At 37.3% G+C, this 19,615-nt stretch overlaps 1 long non-coding RNA gene and 1 other non-coding gene across 2 annotated transcripts; both read right to left on the bottom strand.

Moving 5' to 3' along the window:
* Positions 1-3,411: 3,411 nt before the first annotated feature.
* Positions 3,412-3,517, bottom strand: LOC111445686. The gene has a single exon (XR_002710903.1). It is a non-coding gene; the product is annotated as a Plant small nucleolar RNA R71 (small nucleolar RNA).
* A 4,358-nt stretch (positions 3,518-7,875) lies between these two features.
* LOC111444984 lies at positions 7,876-18,549 on the bottom strand. Its single transcript, XR_002710774.1, has 3 exons — positions 18,356-18,549; positions 13,145-13,148; positions 7,876-7,885 (listed from the first exon to the last, which is right to left on the bottom strand). It is a non-coding gene; the product is annotated as an uncharacterized LOC111444984 (long non-coding RNA).
* Between the last annotated feature and the right edge of the window lie 1,066 nt (positions 18,550-19,615).

Genomic DNA, 19,615 nt, shown 5'->3' with positions numbered 1-19,615 from the left:
GTCATACATACCCGACCAAGCCAGGCCCAGGGAGTTCGCTTGTGAGCTCGCCTGGAGGGCCCACAATCACACACGTGGGCCATGCGTGGGAAATTACCATGCATCCACCCCCGCCTGGACAAGGCAAGGGCCTAAGGCCATGGGAAGGAATGGAAGACAAACTTCTCTCTCAGCTTCGTTCTTCTAACAGGGTGCGGCATGTATGGTTATCATGGGCGGCAGGTATGGTAATGATGTGCGACATGTATGGGTATTCTGTGTGACATGTATGTGTGTTGCGTGCGTCATGTATGTGTATCATGTGCGACATGTAGATGTATTGTGTGCGACTGCTTGTATCCGAATGTATGAATATATGCTTAACCCCAACAATGGGGCGACTTACTGGGTATTTTATATAATACTCAAGCCACGTGCTACCAATATTTTCAGGTAAGGGCAAGGCTCCCATGTACGGGTGACGGTGGATGATGCGAAGGGCCATGGAAATCTTGAGGAGAGGTTGTAGTGTCGTAGGCGCCTGTTGGATTCTTTTGGGTTCTTAGTTTTGCGAATTGTTCCATCTAGTTCTCTGTTGATTACTTCTAGGCTAGGTTGTCGCAATTGTTTTCCTAGGTATGAACTGCTTAAATTGATGAATGCACCTTCGTTATTGAGACTGTCCCACGTGAACTCTTGTCCTGTTGATTTGACGAGTATAAGGTAACGTCGCTAATTAGGGTGGAGAAAATTAGGGGCATTACAATGGGCCTGGGTCGTTAGAAATGGTATCAGAGCCAGACACTGGACAATGTGCCAGCCTTCTTGCTGTTCCCCGAAGGGGGGTAGACACGAGGCGGTGTGCCATTAAAGATGCTGGGCCCTAAAGGGGGGATGGATTTGGGGGCGGCCCCACATCGATTTGAGGAAGGAAAGAGTGCTAGCGAGGATGCTGGGCCCCGAAGGGGGTGGATTGTCTTGCTGAGCCCCAAAGGGGGTGGATTGTGATGTCCCACATTGGTTGGGGAGGAGAACAAACCATCATTTATAAGGGTGTGGAAACCTTCCCTTAACAGACGCGTTTTAAAGCCTTGAGGGGAAGCCTGAAAGGGAAAGCCCAAAGAGGACAATATTTGCTAGCAGTGGGCCTGGGTCGTTACAGCTGTCTTCCTGCTCAAGGCATTCGTCACTACATTGGCTTTTCCTGGGTGGTAAAGTATTTGAATGTCATAATCCTGAACCAGTTCCAACCACCTCTGCTGTCTTATGTTCAACTCTTTCTATTTAAATAGATACTTGAGGCTCTTGTGGTCAGTATACACCTGAACCCTCTCCCCAATACAGGTAGTGATGCTAGGTTTTCAATGCAAACACCACTGATGCTAGCTTCAGATCGTGGGTGGGGTAGTTGCGCTCATACTCTTTGATAACTCTCTAAAAGCAAAGTCATATCAAGTCTTTTTGTATTTAATATTGCACTCTTATTCACCATTTTCTCATTTATTACCCCATTTATTCTACATACTGAACATGAAATCGTTTATTGCGATTCAACATGAAAAAAAAATATGATTTGGCATCCATGAGGGAGTAGCAAATCTGGAAATAAATGGGAGATGGCATGAAAATTTTAAATCCACATCAACAGTCCAAGTGGGTCATTGACTACCAATGAGGAACATCCTATGTGGACAACTTATTCCTTTTCAGCTCTAAAGGGGAACCCATACTCAATATAAAAGAAAAAGGAAGACCAAGGAGAAACACACTTTGGGAGAGAAAAAATCGGATTAGACGGCAGTGCCTCTGCTGCTGTGAAACTAGAGAAGAAGAAGAAAAAGCCTAATCCAACAGCTGTTGACAACAGAAGGAAGAGAAGACCAAGAAGGATAGATTAGACAACGAGGTGGACGTGAGAACTCAAGGGAAGGGAACTTCCATTTAAGAACGGCAACAATGGATAACTCTCTATTTTATTACTCTCTTATCTTATTCTATCAAGTTTATATGATTAAGATGTGGGTTCCTCTGTTTAATTCAGTTTGTATGAAGAGTTAAATTTTATAGAGAAGGCGAGAAAGTTTTATATAGTTTAAGTATGTTGACGGTATGATTTTAGTTTATTAAAGAGTTGTTGTTAGTGATTTACATGTGTGTTTAATTAGCTACTTTACGTACATAGTTGTTCTCTTATTCTAGAGAAGAGAGAACAATGAAATCTTCTTTAATACTTTAGTTCTATTGCAAGAGACTCGAAAGGGTAATAGAAGGGTTGGAATAATTCTTCTCCTGAAGCCTTGTTAATAGAAATTACAAACGATTATGGAAATAATCACAATGCATGACCATCGAAAGTGGGCTTGGGAATCTATTGAAAGAAACTAAAATCTACCACAAAATTCAACAACTTATCCATTTAATCTCTCCGTGTCGAGCCTTCCTCATTATAGTTGATTTTCTCATCATTTTTTGTTATTCGTCAGCAGTGGCACTCTGTATTAGTTTTGCTTAATTAGTTAAAATCACCACCACCCATTTGAATGTTACCAACTCACTTAATTTCCAGCGATAATATTAACAAAAAGATAGGTTCTCCGTGGAATCGATAATTTACTTATTACTTGGTACTTGTGATAGTGTATACTTCAACTTTTTCTTGTGAATTTTACATCAGTTTATTATATACATCCACAAGCGATCAAGTTTTTGGCGCCGTTGCTATGGACCTTCATTTGGTTATTTTACTTGTTGTAGAATTTCGTAAGTTGGAGCCAACAAGAAGCCATAGTAAGCTGAATTTTCTACTGCTGTATTTACTGCTGAAGAATTGAGTTTACTGCTGCAGAATTCTATGTATGAACCCACCTACGGGTTTGGAATTTATTTTGAATCCTGAAATAGAGAGAACATTTAGACGAAGGTTGAAGGAGAAAGGAAAATGACAGAACAGAATATATAACAAATAAAACTTGGAGCCTAGTTGAATCGGGAGTTTGAAAATCAGGCGATGATGGCTAATCAAGAGAGAATTACTACCAATGCCATTCATTTAGCATATGACAGAGAAAGAACGATTCGAGCATATGCACACCACTGTGGAATAGCTAAATCCGTGCATTATTAGACCCGAAATGCAAGCAACCACGTTTGAGCTAAAGCCTGTGATGTTTCAAATGTTGCAAACCATTGGGCAATTTCATGGACTACCGTCGAAAGATCCTCACCTACACCAAAAGTCATTTTTGGGAGTTAGTGACTCATTTCGATTCCAAGGAGTGGATAAAGACGTGATTAGACTAAGCTTATTCCCTTATTCATTGAGGGATGGTACTAAATCATAGTTGGATACCTTAGCACCAGGAACAATTGATTCTTGGAATAGTCTAGCAGATAAATTTTTTATCAAGTATTTTCCACCCACTAGAAACGCATGGTTCAGAAATGAGATTGTTGCTTTACAATAGTTTGAAGACGAGACACTAAGTGAAGCTTGGGAGAGATTTAAGGAGATGCTTAGAAAGTGCCCTCACCATGGACTACCTCATTGTATACAAATGGAGACTTTCTACAATGGATCAAATATTGTTATTAAACAAGTAGTTGATGCTTCCGCCAATGAAGCAATTTTGTCAAAGACATACAATCAAGCATATGAGATTTTAGAGAGAATAGCATCTAACAATTGTCAATGGGCCGATGTGAGAAGCAACCCAGGAAAGAAAACCTGAGGAGTACTTGAAGTTGATGCTTTGTCTTCTATCAACGCTCAACTAGCTTCGGTGAATAAGATTTTACAAAATCTAGCGTTGGGACAAGACTCCATGGTCAAAGCATCAGTCCATACAGCTGCTGTAATTAACCAGACAACAGCCGAATCTTGTGTATATTGTGGAGAGGAACACACTTTTGATCAATGTCCAAGCAATCCGGCCTCAAATTTTTATGTGGGGAATCAAGCTAGTCAAGGCAACTCAAAAAATAATCTCTTCTCAAATACTTATAATCTGGGGTGGAGAAATCATCTAAACTTCTCATGGAAGGGACAAGACTCATACAACCAACAAATGCTACCTAAAGAAAATTACCCTCCGGGTTTTGGATTACAAAATCAATTGGCTTATAGTTCTCAACAAGTCAACACCCAAGGGAAAGGAACTAGCCAAGCTCAATACACATCGGGAATATCTATTGAGAGCCTAATAAAGAAATATATGGCTAAAAATGATGCTGTGATACAAAGTCAACAAACCTCATTGCGAAATTTAGAAGTTCTAGTAAGTCAGTTAACAACTGAGTTATGAAATAGGCCTTTTGGGAAGCTCCCAGCCGACACCGAAACACCAAAAAGAGAAGGCAAAGAGCAATGTCAAGAAATAGAGTTGAGAAGTGGAAAAAAAACACCTAGCAGGAGAGAAAAAAGTGCAGAACAAGGTAATAGTCATTCCCAAGAAGCTGCTGATACACATAAGAGAAATGAGAAAGCTGCTGTACAGAAAGAACACAACAAGGATTATGCGAGGAGCAGCCTAAAATGCAAACAACAGCCAGCAGTGGACAAGAGAGCAGAACATAATACCAGCACCTCCTTTTACACAAAGAAAAAAAAAATGAAGGAAGCCCATTTTGAGAAGTTTATGAATATTCTGGAGGAAATTCATATAAACATATCACTGGTGGAAGTTTTGAAGCAAATGCCAAATTATGTGAAATTCATGAAGGATGTACTCACTAATAGAAGAAAATTTGAAGAATTTAAGGTGGTGTCACTAAATGAAGAGTGTAGTGCAATATTGAAGAACAAGATCTCTCACTAAAGGAGAAAGACCCAGGGTCGTTCACTATTCCCGTATCAATTGGAGGAAAGGAGCTAGGAAGAGCATTATGTGACTTGGGAGCAAGCATCAACTTAATGCCTCTATCCATTTACAAGAAGTTGGGGATCGGAGAGGCTAGACCGACTATAGTCACCTTATAACTAGCTGACAGGTCCATCACTTATCCCGAAGGAAAGATTGAGGACATCTTAATTCAAGTTGATAAATTCATATTTCCTGCAGATTTTATCATTTTAGATTATGAAGTCGATCATGATGTACCAATTATTTTGGGGAGGCCATTTTTAAAGACCGGAAGAACATTAGTAGATGTCTACAAAGAAACCATCACATTAAGAATGGGTGATCAAAAAGTTGAATTTAATATCAACAATAGCATGAAATATCCAGCAGTGACAGAAAAATGCTCAGTAGTATATGAATTGACAAAACAACCAGCGACCGAGGAATGGGATGATGGGGAAAGTGAGCAGGAAGAAGATAGTAGATGGAATGACAGAATATAACAGTTAGCAATTTTAGGTGAATTCAGCAGAACTTTTGAGTCACTAGAATGTGAGGGAAGAAAGAGTTCACCGATGAAACCTTCTATTGAGGAAGCGTCACAGCTGGACTTAAAACCACTACGTCCTAACCTTAAATATGCTTATTTAGGTGACAAGAAGACACTACTCATCATCATCTCAGCGACACTATCTTCGACTCAAGAAGATATGCTCCTAGAAATATTGAAGAAGCATAAGGGGGTGATAGCTTGGACATTGGCGGATATAAAAGGAATAAGTCCTTCACTATGCATGCACAAGATACAATTGGAGGAAGGAAAATTTAAATCCATTGAGCAACAAAGACGATTAAATCCCATGATGAAGGAGGTCGTTAGAAAGGAGATTCTCAAATGGCTAAATACTAGAATAATTCATCCAATTGTAAACAGCAGCTGGGTCAGTCCTATTCAATGTGTTCCAAAGAAAGGAGGGATAACAGTAATGGCAAATGAGAACAATGAGTTGATCCCCACTTGAATAGTGAATGGATGGAGAATTTGCATGGATTATGGAATAATTCATCCAATTGCAAACAGCAGCTGGGTTAGTCCTATTCAATACGTTCCAAAGAAAGGAGGGATAACAGTAATGGAAAATGAGAACAATGAGTTGATCCCCACTAGAATAGTGAATGGATGAGAATTTGCATGGATTATAGAAGGCTAAACAAAGCGACACGTAAGGATCATTTTTCCTTACCATTCATTGATCAAATGCTTGATTGGCTTGCTGGAAAGTCACATTATTGCTTCTTGGATAGTTATTTGGGATACAATCAAATTACAATCGGTCCAGAAGATCAAGAGAAAACCACATTTACATGCCCATATGGAATTTTTGTCTTTAGACAAATGCCCTTTGGACTATGTAATGCTCTAGCAACATTTCAACGTTGCATGATGGCCATTTTTCAGATATGGTAGAAATATTTATGGAGATATTCATGGATGACTTTTCGGTTTATGGAGAATCTTTGAGACTTGTTTGTGCAATTTGGGGAAGGTTCTACAAAGATGTGAAGAGAATAATCTTGTACTGAATTGGGAAAAATGTCATGGTCAATGAGGGAATAATGCTAGGCCACAAGATCTCAAGATGAGGAATAGAAGTTGATATAGCCAAGATAGAAGCTATCGAAAGATTGAATCCACCTACGTCAGTTAAAGGTATAAGAAGCTTTTTGGGCCATACAGAGTTTTATAGGAGGTTTATTAAAGATTTCTCCAAGATTTCAAAACCGTTGTGTAGTTTGTTGGAGACAAATAGAAAATTTGTTTTTGACAAACAATGCATGACTGCCTTCCAAGCATTAAAGACAGTGCTGACCACAGCTCCTATAATGTCAACACCCGATTGGGATTCACCATTTGAGTTGATGTGTGATACTAGTGGCCATGCTGTGGAGGCAATGTTAGGATAGAAAAAGGGGAAGGTACTTCATCCTATCTATTATGCAAGCAAAACGTTGAATGAGGCTCAAGTGAATTATACAACCACTGAAAAAGAATTGTTGGCGGTAGTATTCGCTGTTGAAAAATTTAGAGCTTATATATTTGGAGCGAAGGTGAAAGTGCACACTAACCACGAAGCAATCAAGCACCTAATGATGAAACTGAATGTCAAGCCAAGATTAATTAGATGGATTCTACTATTACAAGAGTTTGAGATAGAAATCGTGGACATGAAAGGAGCTAATAACCGCGTAGCGGATCACTTATCTAGAATGGAGAACATGGAAGAAAAGGTCAATAGCAAATAAATTGATGATGCATTTCCGGATGAATAGCTGCTTGGCATAAACAGCAGTAGCAGAATGGCAACAACTCCATGGTATGCAGACATAGCAAATTTTTTGGCTTGTACCATCATACCCGAAGAGAAAAATTATTAACAAAGGAAGAGGTTTTTCCACGAATCCAAAAGTTACATTTGGGATGAACCTTTTCTTTTTAAACAATGTGGAGACGACATAATGAGAAGATGCATTCCAGACAATGAAATACCAACAATTCTTGAATAATGTCATGCATCCCCATATGGAGGCCATTTTGGAGGGCAAAAGACAGTAGCCAAGGTATTTCAATCGAGTTTCTATTGCCAATAATTTTTAAAGATGCAAAAGAATTTTGCAAGGGTTGTGATCAATGTCAAAGGACGGGAAATATCAGTAAAAAAAAATGAGCTACCCCTGAATTCAATTTTAAAAGTGGAACTTTTTGATGTTTGGGGCATTGACTTTATGAGATCATTTCTGCCATCTTATGGGAATTTATATATTTTAGTGGCTGTCAACTATGTATTGAAGTGGGTGGAAGCAATAGCTTTTCCATCCAATGATGGGAAGACCGTACTCAAGTTTTTATAAAGAAACATATTCACTAGGTTTGGTGTACCAAGAGCATTAATTAGCGATGAGGGAATGCACTTTATGAACAGAATGATGAATAGTCTTTTAGAGAGATACAATGTAAAACATAGAGTGTCGACACCTTATCATCCACAAACTAATGGACAAGCAGAGGTCTCCAACATAGAAATTAAAAGTATTTTGGAAAAAGTGGTACAACCCAACAGGAAAGATTGGTCGGTGAAACTTGATGATGCATTATGGGCATACCGAACAGCCTTCAAAACCCCTTTAGGAATGTCTCCTTCCAAGCTAGTTTTTGGGAAGGCATTCCATCTACCCCTAGAATTGGAGCATAAAGCATTTTGGGCATTAAAGAAGTTAAATTTTGACTATGCAAAAGATGGAGACTTGTGAATGCAACTAAATGAGTTGCCTACGAAAATGTTAAGATGTACAAAGAAAAAACAAAAATGTGGCATGACATAAGAATTAGGCCCAAAGAATTCTACAAAGGACAAAGAGTGTTGCTATTCAACTCAAGGCTGAAATTATTCTTTGGAAAATTAAAATCAAGATGGTCCGATCCGTTTATAGTTGAAGAAGTCACTCCCTATGGGGCAATAACGATAAAACATGGAGATGAAAGGAGACCTTTCACAGTGAATGGACAGAGACTCAAGTCGTATTTAGGTGGAGAAGTAAAAAGAGGCATTGCCTCTTTGAGCTTAAAAAGCTGAAAAATAAAACATTTTGTGGCAAAAGGAGCTGACAAGGAATGATAACAGGTAATAAACTCTGGGGAAGCCAAGTTAGTTTTTCTTCTCTTTTTATTTATGCACTTATAGTCGTTTTTAAATAGTTATCTTCACATATTTTAGAATGATAGTTTTTTTTTTTTTTTAAAGATTTTATTTTACTTTTTATCATGAATGAATCACGTGCCCCAAAGAAGTAGCCAATTTTTGTAGATGAATTAGGAGGATTCTGATATGGTTAAAAAGGCTAATTTCAACGTAGTACGGAGGCTAATTTCACTTGGTACATACTAGGTTGTGATTAGTGACAAAGTTATTCACTTTCGGTGAATGCTGCCATAGAGTACCGTGTTCTCCTTCATTTGCATGAATTTGATATAATTTTTGTGCACTTTCTCACGAAACCTCAAGTCAAAGCACCAATACAAAAGATGACAGCAATTTGTTGTCAAACATGAAAAAGGAAAAATTGACAGCAATTTGCTGTCAAACAAAAAAAAGGAACAATTGGCAGCAATCTACTGTAAAACAAAAAGAGAAAAAAAACACAGGTAGTGATGCTAGGTTTTCAATGCGAACACCACGTCTGCTAGCTTCAGATTGTGGGTGGGGTAGTTGTGCTCATACTCTTTCAACTGTCTAGAGGCGTAGGCTATCACCTTGCCCTTTTGCATGAGTACACAGCCTAGCCCTTTTCTTGAGGTGTCGCTGTAAAATGTAAGTCCACCTGATCTATCAGGTACTATAAGTACAAGGGCAGTAACCAACCTCTTTCTTAGTTCTAGAAAACTCTATTCACCCTCTGGTGTTCGGACAAAAGGTCTCTCCTTCTTGGTTAACTGTGTCAAAGCAGTTGAGATCTTAGAGAAATCTTGTATAAACCTTCTATAATAGCCTGCTTGACCCAGAAAACTTCTTACTTCGATAGTGATTGGTCTAGACCATTTCAAAACTGCTTCGATCTTAGTAGGGTCCACAGTTATTCCCTGATTGGACACCACGTGGCCAAGGATGGCCACCTCCTGCAGCTAGAACTCGAACTTCATTAATTTGACATACAACTAGTGAGTTCTATGTAGGGTTCAAACTTTCCATAGGTGTTCCTCAGCTCCACCTCAGACTTAGAATACACCAGGATGTCATCAATGAACACAATCATGAAGGTGTCTAGGAATTCCTTAAACACTTTATTCATCAATTTCATAAACATTGTAGGAGCATTAGTTAAACTAAAAGACATAACTATGAACTCATAATGTCCATAGCGGCTTCTAAAGGCTATTTCTGTAACGTTTTTATAGAATAATGACTAAGCCATAAACATAAACCATTGGAGTTTCAAGTGATGATATTATTGAATACTGAACTTGGCTTTGCCTTACAAATAACTAGGGAAATAGAAACTAACCATAAATATTGCAGAGTAGATAAAATAAATAGCTAAAAATACTCTAACTATCCCAAAAGAAACAATCTTTATTTAACCGTATTTGAATAATCAACTCTAACAATTCCTCCCTTGAACTTATTATTTTTTTTTGTCAAGAATTAGTTCAAGTTAGAAAAACTTTGCACACCAAGTTCTTCACGCAACTTCTGAATGCATATAATTTGAGAGGCTTTGTCAATAAATCAGCAAGTTGATTTTGGGTACCACAAAATAATAAATTAACGGTTCCTCCTTTTGTAAGATCTCTAAGAAAGTGAAATCTTACTCTTATGTGTTTGGAACGTTCATGTAGAAATGGATTTTTGGATAGCTTAATATTTGAAGTATTATCACACATTAGCTTTGTTCCTTCTCTATGAGAGTGATTAATCTCTTTGAGTATCCTCCTCATCCAAACAGCTTGAAATTCACAGACACTAGCAGCAACAAACTTAGCTTCTCTGGTTGATATGGTTACTATAGGCTGCTTACGAGAAGACCAAGCTACTGCTCCTCCACTCATCATAAACACATAGCTTGAAGTACTCTTGCAATCCTCCATGTCTCCGACATAGTCACTATCAGTAAATTCAATTAAATCACTAACTCTTCCGTTTCTATAAAATACAGCATAATCTCAATACCTTTCTAGTACCTTAAAACCTTTTTAGCTATTGCAAAATGTTGTTGTGTTGGACATGCCATAAGACGACTAATCAAACTTACAACAAACAGGAGATTAGAACGAGTAGCTGTGAGATACATCAGACTTCTCACTATTTGTTTATACAAAGTTATATCTACTTTTGTATCATTCTCATCTTTGTAAGTTTTATGTCCTCGAATAATAGGATTACAAACAGAATTGTAATTTTCTATATCAAATCAATTTAAAACTTCAGTCGCATACTTTCTTTGACATCTAAAAATACCATTTAATCCGTGTATTACCTCTATTCCAAGGAAAAATTTCATCCAACCTATTACCTCTATTCCAAGGAAAAATTTCATCCAACCTATTACCTCTATTCCAAGGAAAAATTTCACCCAACCTAAGTCAATCATATCAAACTTTTTCTTCATGTTACTTTTAATCTTGTCAAATAACTTTTCATCATCTCCAGTAAATAAAAGATCATCAACATAAATGCTTAGAATTTTACCTCCCTTCCTCTTGATGAAGAGTGTTACTCACTGGAACTACTTTTGAATTCTTCCTTGATGGAGTAGGATTCTATTCGACTAAACCAAGTTTTAGGTTCTTGTTTTAATCCTTGAAGAGACTTTTGGAGTTTGAACACCTTCTCATAGCCTTTTGGTTGTTCAACAAAAATATCTTATTTTAACTAGCCATATAGAAAAGCTGATTTGACATCTAACTAATAAAGTTTCTAACCTTTTTAGGCTGCAAAAGCAATGATCATTCTCACCGTATCCATTATGGCCACAGGTGCATACAATTTCGTATAATCAATTTCATGCTCTTGTGTGTAGTCTTTTACCACCAATTTTGCTTTGTATTTATGAACTTCTCCAGACTCATTTAGCTTGGTTTTATAAATCCATTCTACTTCTATTTTCTTTGCACTAGTTGATAGAACCACCAAGTTCCATGTTTTCAATGGATTTGATTTCTTCATCCATAGCCAATCTCCATTTTGGGAATTTGACAGCTTCCTCAAAATTCAGAGGATCTGAAATCATCAAGAATGCCATATTTTTTTTCTTCCTCTTCACATAAGCTTTCACCAGAATTATATTTTGCTAACTATACAGATGGATGTCGATTTTTCTCCTCCTTATTGTCAAATTTGATGAAACAGGTACTGGAAAATTGTTTTCAGCAACTGGTTCAATTGTTTCCGTAACCGTTTCAGTTGTTTCCTCTGTGATTTCTCCTTCTTTGGTTGTGTTCTCATCAATTTCAATATTTTTACCCCAATCCAATTTTGTTTCACCTTCAAACTTTTTTTATCCCATTCACGATATTCCTCAAAACCTACGTTACGACTTATTATAATTTTATTTGTAGCTTGATGAAACATTCTATAACATTTGGATTCTCTGTTGACTCCAAATAAAACACATATTACACTTTTATCTTCAAATTTGCTTCTCTTGGCATCTGAAATATGAACATGTCCCACACATCCAAACACTCTCAAATAATCTACTAATGGTATCTCTTCAGTCCAAGCCTCTTTTGGTGTGATGTCTTTTACTACAAGAGTGGGTGATCGATTCAAAATGTGAATCTTCCACCTTACTACTTCAGGCCAATAAATTTTAGGCACTCTCTTCTCGGTCAACATAGCTCTTACTAAGTTCATCACGATGCGATTTTTGCATTCGGCCTCTCCATTTTGTTGTGGGGTATAGGCTATGGTCAATTGTCTTTTCATTCCATGTTGTTTGTAAAAATCGTTGAATTTTGCAGAGTTGAATTCTCCTCTGTTCTTGAACATTTTATAGGCATTCCAATTTTCTTTTCCACCATTGTTTTGAAACATTTGAAATGATAAAATGTTTTTATTTTTTCTACAAGAAAATGACTCAATGCCTTCCTTGAAAAATCATCTATAAAGCACAACAAATACTTTTTCTGGCGGGTGAGATTGGACCGCATAGATATGCATGAACAAGACCCAATTTTTCAATTGCTCTCCATTTACCCATTTTTAGAAATGGAGTCAGATGTTGCTTGTCTTTCATACATGCCTCATAGGTGGTGTTTGGAGCTACAATTTGGGGCAGGCATTTCACCATGTTTTAGTATTTTAAGGAGCACAAGCCTTTTAGCCGAGATAACCATAACGATGGTGCCAAAGTGTTGACTGATCCATATTTTAAACTTGGAGGCATCTTCTTTGTTGTGGCAGATGGTTCAGCAAGCAAAATGAACAACCAATTTGCACTCATAATTGATTTTGTCATTTTTTCTTTTTGAGGATGATAAATGGTACATACACCATCTTTGAATAGCAGTGCTACTCCTTTTTCTTGCTACTCCTTTTTCTTGTAGTTGTCCAAAGCTCAAGAGATTATTTTGTAGTTTAGGTACCCAAAACACATTACTAATAGTGTAACAAACCCAATACAAAGTTAATTTCACTACACCTTTTCCAGTAACTTTCATACTTGTATTATTTCCAAGTTTGACAGTGTGGGAAAAGATATTGTCTAAGCTTGTAAACATACATTCATTTGCACACATATGGTTTGAGCAACTAGAATCTAAGAACCCCAACATCACTTCATTTTGCTTCATGTCTTTCCATATGAGCCAATAGCAGCATTTCATCATCTTCTTCCAACTCTGCATAATTCAATTCCTTATTCATCTATGAACATTCATATTGAAGATGACCTAAGTCATGACACTCGTTACTTATTGAAGAATCTAAGAACCCAAAGCCAGTTGTTTTGTTCAAAGTTGATCTTTCTCTTCTACATCCTCTACCCCTGTTACTTATGGAAGAATCTAAGAAACCCAAGCCAGTTGTTTTGTTCAAAGTTGATCTTTCTCTTCCACATCCTCTACCCATATAAGTTTCTCTTTTTCTGTTACTTATTTTCGTTCGACCTTCGACTTTTAGAACTTGCTCCTCTCTATTAATGCTGGATCTTCGAAATTTTTGTTCCTGCACCACTAATGAACTTTGTAATTCATTGATGAACATGTTATCTTTGGATTCCTCAATAAATACTACAACATAAGCAAATTTTTCCGTTAAAGGTATGCAAAAAATTTTCTACAATTTTCTTGTGTGGCATATCTTCTCCCTTGCTTCTCATCTTGTTGAAGAATATCATCACTCTTACAAAATAATTTGTGATACTTTCATCTTTTTCATCTCTAGGATCTCAAATTCTTTCCTTAATGCATTAAGAAGAGATTTCTTCACTCTTCACTTTTTGGTTTCCACCAAACTTTCTCTTCATTGAGTCCTAGAAAATCTTGGTTGTGCGACGATCCAAGAATTGTTCAAAGACAATACGATCAATTTTTTGGAAGAGGTAATGGTTTACTTGGTGATCTTTGAGTCTAGAATCATCAAGGTGGCCCTTTTGTGCCTCAACATTGTTCCTTCCACTGGTTCTGAGAAACCAATCTCTACCACACTCCATTGACCCTTTGCTCTGAGCAAAATTTCATCAGCTCACTCCAGTGATCATAGTGACCATCGAAGTGAGGGATCTTCATTAAAGTTTTGTCTTCACTCATACTCTCTGTATTTGATCACTAAAAAATTGCTACTCTATAAAGCCGAATGGTACCTCATATAACAATTGTAAAGATTTGATGGAAGAACGACTAAGCCATAAATATAAATAATGGGAGTTTTCAAGTGGTGATATTAGTGAATACTGAAATTGACTTTTACCCGCTTACAAATAACCAGATAAATAGAAACTAACATTGCAGAGTAGTTAACCTAAAAAAAAAAAAAAGCTAAAAATACTCTAGCTATCTAAAAAGAAAAAATCTTTATTTAACTGTATTTGACATAATCAAGTTCTTCTAACAGTTTTATGTCTTCCTCTGATTCTCATCTGGGGATGTCCTAATCCAAGATCGATCTTGGACTGGGTCCGTAGATAAAGGACGGTGTCAATCCAACCCAAATCGATTATATATATATATAGCAAGAGTGGCCCAGGCCCAACACTCCTCATTCAGCCATTGCCCATTGCCCATGCCCAACGCCCCAACACAAGTTTTCCTCCTCTGTGACTCTATCTGCAGTCTGCAACACCACGCATTGCGCAGTGTCTACGTGTAGGGTGTATGTGTACCTGTAGAATAGCCTTAGACTGAACATCATTTCACATCTCATCCTTTCCATTTTAGTGTTTTGTTTGCTTTGTGTTTTTGTTCGTGTTTGATGGTCTCACATTTTCCTTTTCCATTTCATTTCATTGTTCAGTTCTTCATTTTCCTTTTCTAATGGACCAGACGACCAATATCAAGTAGAACAGACGAAGATTTCCATTGGCGGCGACATCAACTTTCTAGTTTTCATCTCGTTTCCTTCTTCATTTTCCTTTTCCATTAAGAATGAGAAATAGAAATAGAATTGGGATCGATAAGTATGATCTTCATTCAGGTTTACCCGTTTAAACAGAATACAAACTATCAACTAATACCTAAAAATAGAAAAAATATATATAACTAACTAAATCTTTTAAATAAATAAAATATACGGTTAATCAAATCTATACTAACAACTCCCTAAATATCTCAGATATATTCTAACTAATTATTACTCCAAAATATCCTCTTAATACTCCCCCTCAAGTTGGAGAGTGTATGTCGATCACACCCAACTTGTTCTTCAAAAAGTCAAATTGCTGTCTTCCCAAAGCTTTAGTAAAAACATCTGCCAATTGCATTTTGGTCGAAACATAACACGGTTTGATGATTCCAGCTTGTAACTTTTCTCGAACTATATGACAATCTATTTCAATGTGTTTCATACGTTCGTGAAAAACTGGATTGGCTGCTATATGTAATGCTGCTTGATTATCACAATATAATAATGCTGGTTCGGACAGTGGAACATCCAAGTCTTGAAGAATGTATCTTAACCAAGTTAACTCTAAACAAGTATTTGTCATAGCTCGATACTCGGCTTCTGCTGATGATCTGGACACATTAGTCTGCTTTTTAGACTTCCAAGAAATAATTGAATTTCCGAGGAAAATGCAAAACCCAAAAATAGACCGTCTGGAAGTTCGGCAACCACCCTAGTCAGAATCGCAATATGCTTGTAATCTTAAATTGTTTTCAGATGACAGTAGGAGTCCTTGACCATGAGTGCCTTTGATGTACCTCAGAACTCGAAGAGCTGCCTCCCAATGTGGTTTTCTTGGTTCATGCATAAATTGGCTAAGCATACGAACTGAATAAGCTATGTTAGGCCTAGTGACGGTCAAATATATTAATATGTCAATCAATCGTCTGTATTTACTTGGACCATTCAACTTCTCTCCTTCAGTTAAAGAAAGTTTCAGATTTTGCTCCATAGGAAATTTGTCTGGACGTGCTCCTGTAAGACCTGTGTCTTGAAGGATGTCTAGAGCATACTTTCTTTGAGACATAAAAATTCCTTTTCTAGATCGAGAAAATTCAATGCCTAGAAAATATTTCAAATTTCCTAAATCTTTGATAAGAAATTTCTGGAGTAAACTAGTCTTGAGATATTGAATTTCTTCGAGATCATTGCCTGTCAACAGAATATCATCAACATAGATTAGAACTGCAGTGAAAGAAGTACCTTTACTCTTAGTAAACAAAGAGTAATCTACTTTGGACTGAGTGTAGCCTGCATTTTGTATAGTTGTAGAAAATATGGAGAACCAATTGCGAGAAGCCTGTTTTAATCCATAAAGAGATTTTTGGAGCCAACATACTGTATTCTCCCCCTGTCGGCGAAGACTTGGTGGTAAAGACATATAAACTTCCTCGTCTAGATTACCATGGAGAAAGGCATTTTGAACATCCAACTGATGGGTGAACTATTTTCGAGCAGCAGCAACAGTGAGTAAGAAACGAAGTGTAGTAAGTTTCGCTGTAGGGGAAAATGTTTCTGTGTAATCAATACCTTCAACATGAGTGTATCCCTTTGCTACAAGTCGAGCTTTATAACGTTCAACAGAACCATCAGAGTTGTATTTAATTTTGTACACCCAACGACAACCAATAGCTTTATGACCAGGTGGTAGAGGAACGAGAGACTATGTATGATTACGTTCCAAAGCTGCAATTTCATCATTCATAGCCTGCTGCCATAACGGGTCGCTAACTGCCTCGTCATAGGTTTTAGGTTCTGTCTGAGATGTAATAAGAGCTAGAAAAGCACGTTGAGTAGGAGAAAAACGAGAGAATGAAAGGTAATGATGAAGGGGATACCTGGTGTCAGTGCCGGGACTTGAGCTAGAGGTAAAATGATTGGCTCCAGAAGACATTTCATAATCCTTATGCCAAGCTGGCGGCTGCTTAGTACGAGTAGAACATCGAAGTGGAGCTGATGTATCAGGTGGGATAGGATTGGAATTAGTGGGCGAATCTGGAGAAGGTGGAGGAGACGACGAAGTAGTAGGTGAAGGGATAGGAGGTGAAGGAATAGAAGGTGGAGGATGGATGTTTGAGTAGGATGGATCATGAAGTGGTACAACAGGAGTCGAAGGAGCTAATGTCGAAGTTTGTGAAGCTGATGAAAAAGAAAAATCATCTTCACAAAATTTAACATCACGGCTGATAAAGAATTTGTGAGATTGCATGTCATACAACTTGTAACCTTTATGACCACAAGGATATCCTACGAAAACACAAGGAATTGCCCGAGGTTCAAATTTTTGCTTAGGATGTACTATAGTTGCATAACATTTACATCAAAAAACTTTAAGATGATGAAATGTAGGTGGTCGTTTGTAGAGTGCTTCAAAGGGTGTCTTGTTAGATAACAATGGTGATGACGTTCTATTTATAAGATAAACAGCCGTTAAAATGCACTCTCCCCAAAAATTAAGTGGAACCTATGACTGAAAAAGAAGAGACCTAGCTACATTTAGGATATGGCGATGCTTACGTTCTACGACTTTATTTTGTTGTGGAGTATAGACACAAGTGCACTGAAATTCAATACCAAAGTAAAGAATGGTTGCAAAGATAGGAACTCAGTCCCATTGTCTGATCGAACTATCTTGATAGTAGTATGAAATTGAGTTTGAACGAATTTAACAAAGTTCATTAACAAATGATGTACTTCTGACTTATGTTGCATTAGAAAAACCTAAGTACATCGAGTAAAATCATCAACAATAGTGAGAAAAAAACGCAAACCAGAATGGGTAGGAATTTTATGTGGTCCCCAAACATCACAATGTATCAGATCAAAGGCAGAATGGGTTGTTATTGAACTTCTTGAGAAAGACAACCTAGTTTGTTTTGCTAACGGGCAAATAATACAATTATGAGAATAACTCGCATTATTAAGATGCAATTGATCAGCTAGAAATTTAAAACGAGAAAAAGAAGGATGACCTAGGCGTAAATGCCACAAATCAGATGACTGAGATACTTGATGAGCTGAAGATTTGATTGGAGATGAAGAAATATGATAGAGATCTCCAAATTGTTTACCCGAGCCAATCATCTTCCCCGTAGCCAAGTCCTACATAAAAACAAGAATTAGGATAGAAGGTGACATAACATTTCAAGTTATTGGTAAGTTTGCTGATCGACATTAGGTTTAAATTGAATGAAGGCACACATAAAACGTTGTTTAATTTAAGGTTAGGGCTAAGGGAAATATTGCCAGTATGTGACACACGTGCTGTCTCTCCATTAGGCAAATTTATTGTAGACATGATGGCAGCCTTTGGTTCAGTCATAACAGAAGATTTTGATACTATATGATCCGTAGCTCCACTATCGAGAATCCATGAATTAGAACTCGCAGAGTTAATAGATAATGTAGATATGGGAAACAAACCTGCAACATTGATGTGATTGTCAGAATTACCAGAAGGGTGATGATTGATTGCAGATAAGACTTGTGCTATCTGTCGTAATTGCTCAGAAGAAAAATTTAGAATGGAATTAAGTGACTGTTCTTTTGTATTCAACTGTGAAACATCGGTCATATTTACAGATGATCGATATCCACGATTATTGTGTTGATTGACTTGTCTTGTCCTTCCAGAATTATTTTTCTGTCGACACCGATCTTTTGTATGGCCCCTTCTATCACAATACTTACAGTGAAACTTAAGAATTCAACACTCATTGATTGTATGACCACTTTTATTGCAGTGTTCACACAATTTGTCCTTGGCGAATTTTGAATATATTGTTTTCTTCTGCACTACTGATGCAATCGAGAAATTCTCAATAGGTTTGGAAGTTACCTGACACTGCATCTCTTCTTGTACAAGTAATGAATAGGCTTGCCTCACATTAGGTAACGGAGACATCATCAATATGTTAGATCTCACCGTTTTATAAGACTGATTGAGCCCCATGAGCAATTGCATCAACTTGTCTTCTTCGCGTTGATCAATATGTATTTGACATTGATTATAGGTAAATGGTGTGCGGTACGCTTCTAGTTCATCCTAGAGTGCTTTGAGCTTGGTGAAATAGGTTGACAGTGCCATGGTTACTTGTGACATCGTTGCTATCGAGTTTTGTATTTGAAAAATTGCTGGAGCATTCTTTTGTGAGAATTGATCGTGAAGATCAACCCACACTTAATGAGCTGTCTTGGCGTGAATAATGCCTTTAGCGATATCTGCTTCAACGGAATGAGTTAACCAAGATATTATCATACTGTTGCACTGATTCCAGAGTTCGAATTCGGTTGAATTTGCATCTTGGGATGGTTCCTCAAGTGTGCCATCAATGAAGCCAATTTTCTTCTTGGCAATAAGAGCATGCATAACTGATTTACTCCAGGATTGGTAATTTGCTCCATTTAATTTGATTGGAACAAGTGAATATCCTGGCTGATCAGAGTGATGAATATAGTAAGGATGTGTTAAATCAACATCCAAAATTTTGAAGCTGGATTTGGCTGATTCCGCCATAAAGTAAATTTTGATATTTAAGAACACCAAGATCGGCGCTCTGATACCATGTTAAGAATGAGAAATAGAAATAGAATTGGGATCGAAAAGTATGATCTTCATTCAGTTTATCACGTTTAAATAGGATA

Source organism: Cucurbita moschata, unplaced genomic scaffold (genome assembly GCF_002738365.1).
Source record: "Cucurbita moschata cultivar Rifu unplaced genomic scaffold, Cmos_1.0 Cmo_Scf00007, whole genome shotgun sequence".
Taxonomy (NCBI): Eukaryota; Viridiplantae; Streptophyta; class Magnoliopsida; order Cucurbitales; family Cucurbitaceae; genus Cucurbita; species Cucurbita moschata.
The sequence above is the reverse complement of the archived record's forward strand: the minus strand, read 5'-3'. Positions and strand labels throughout refer to the sequence as shown.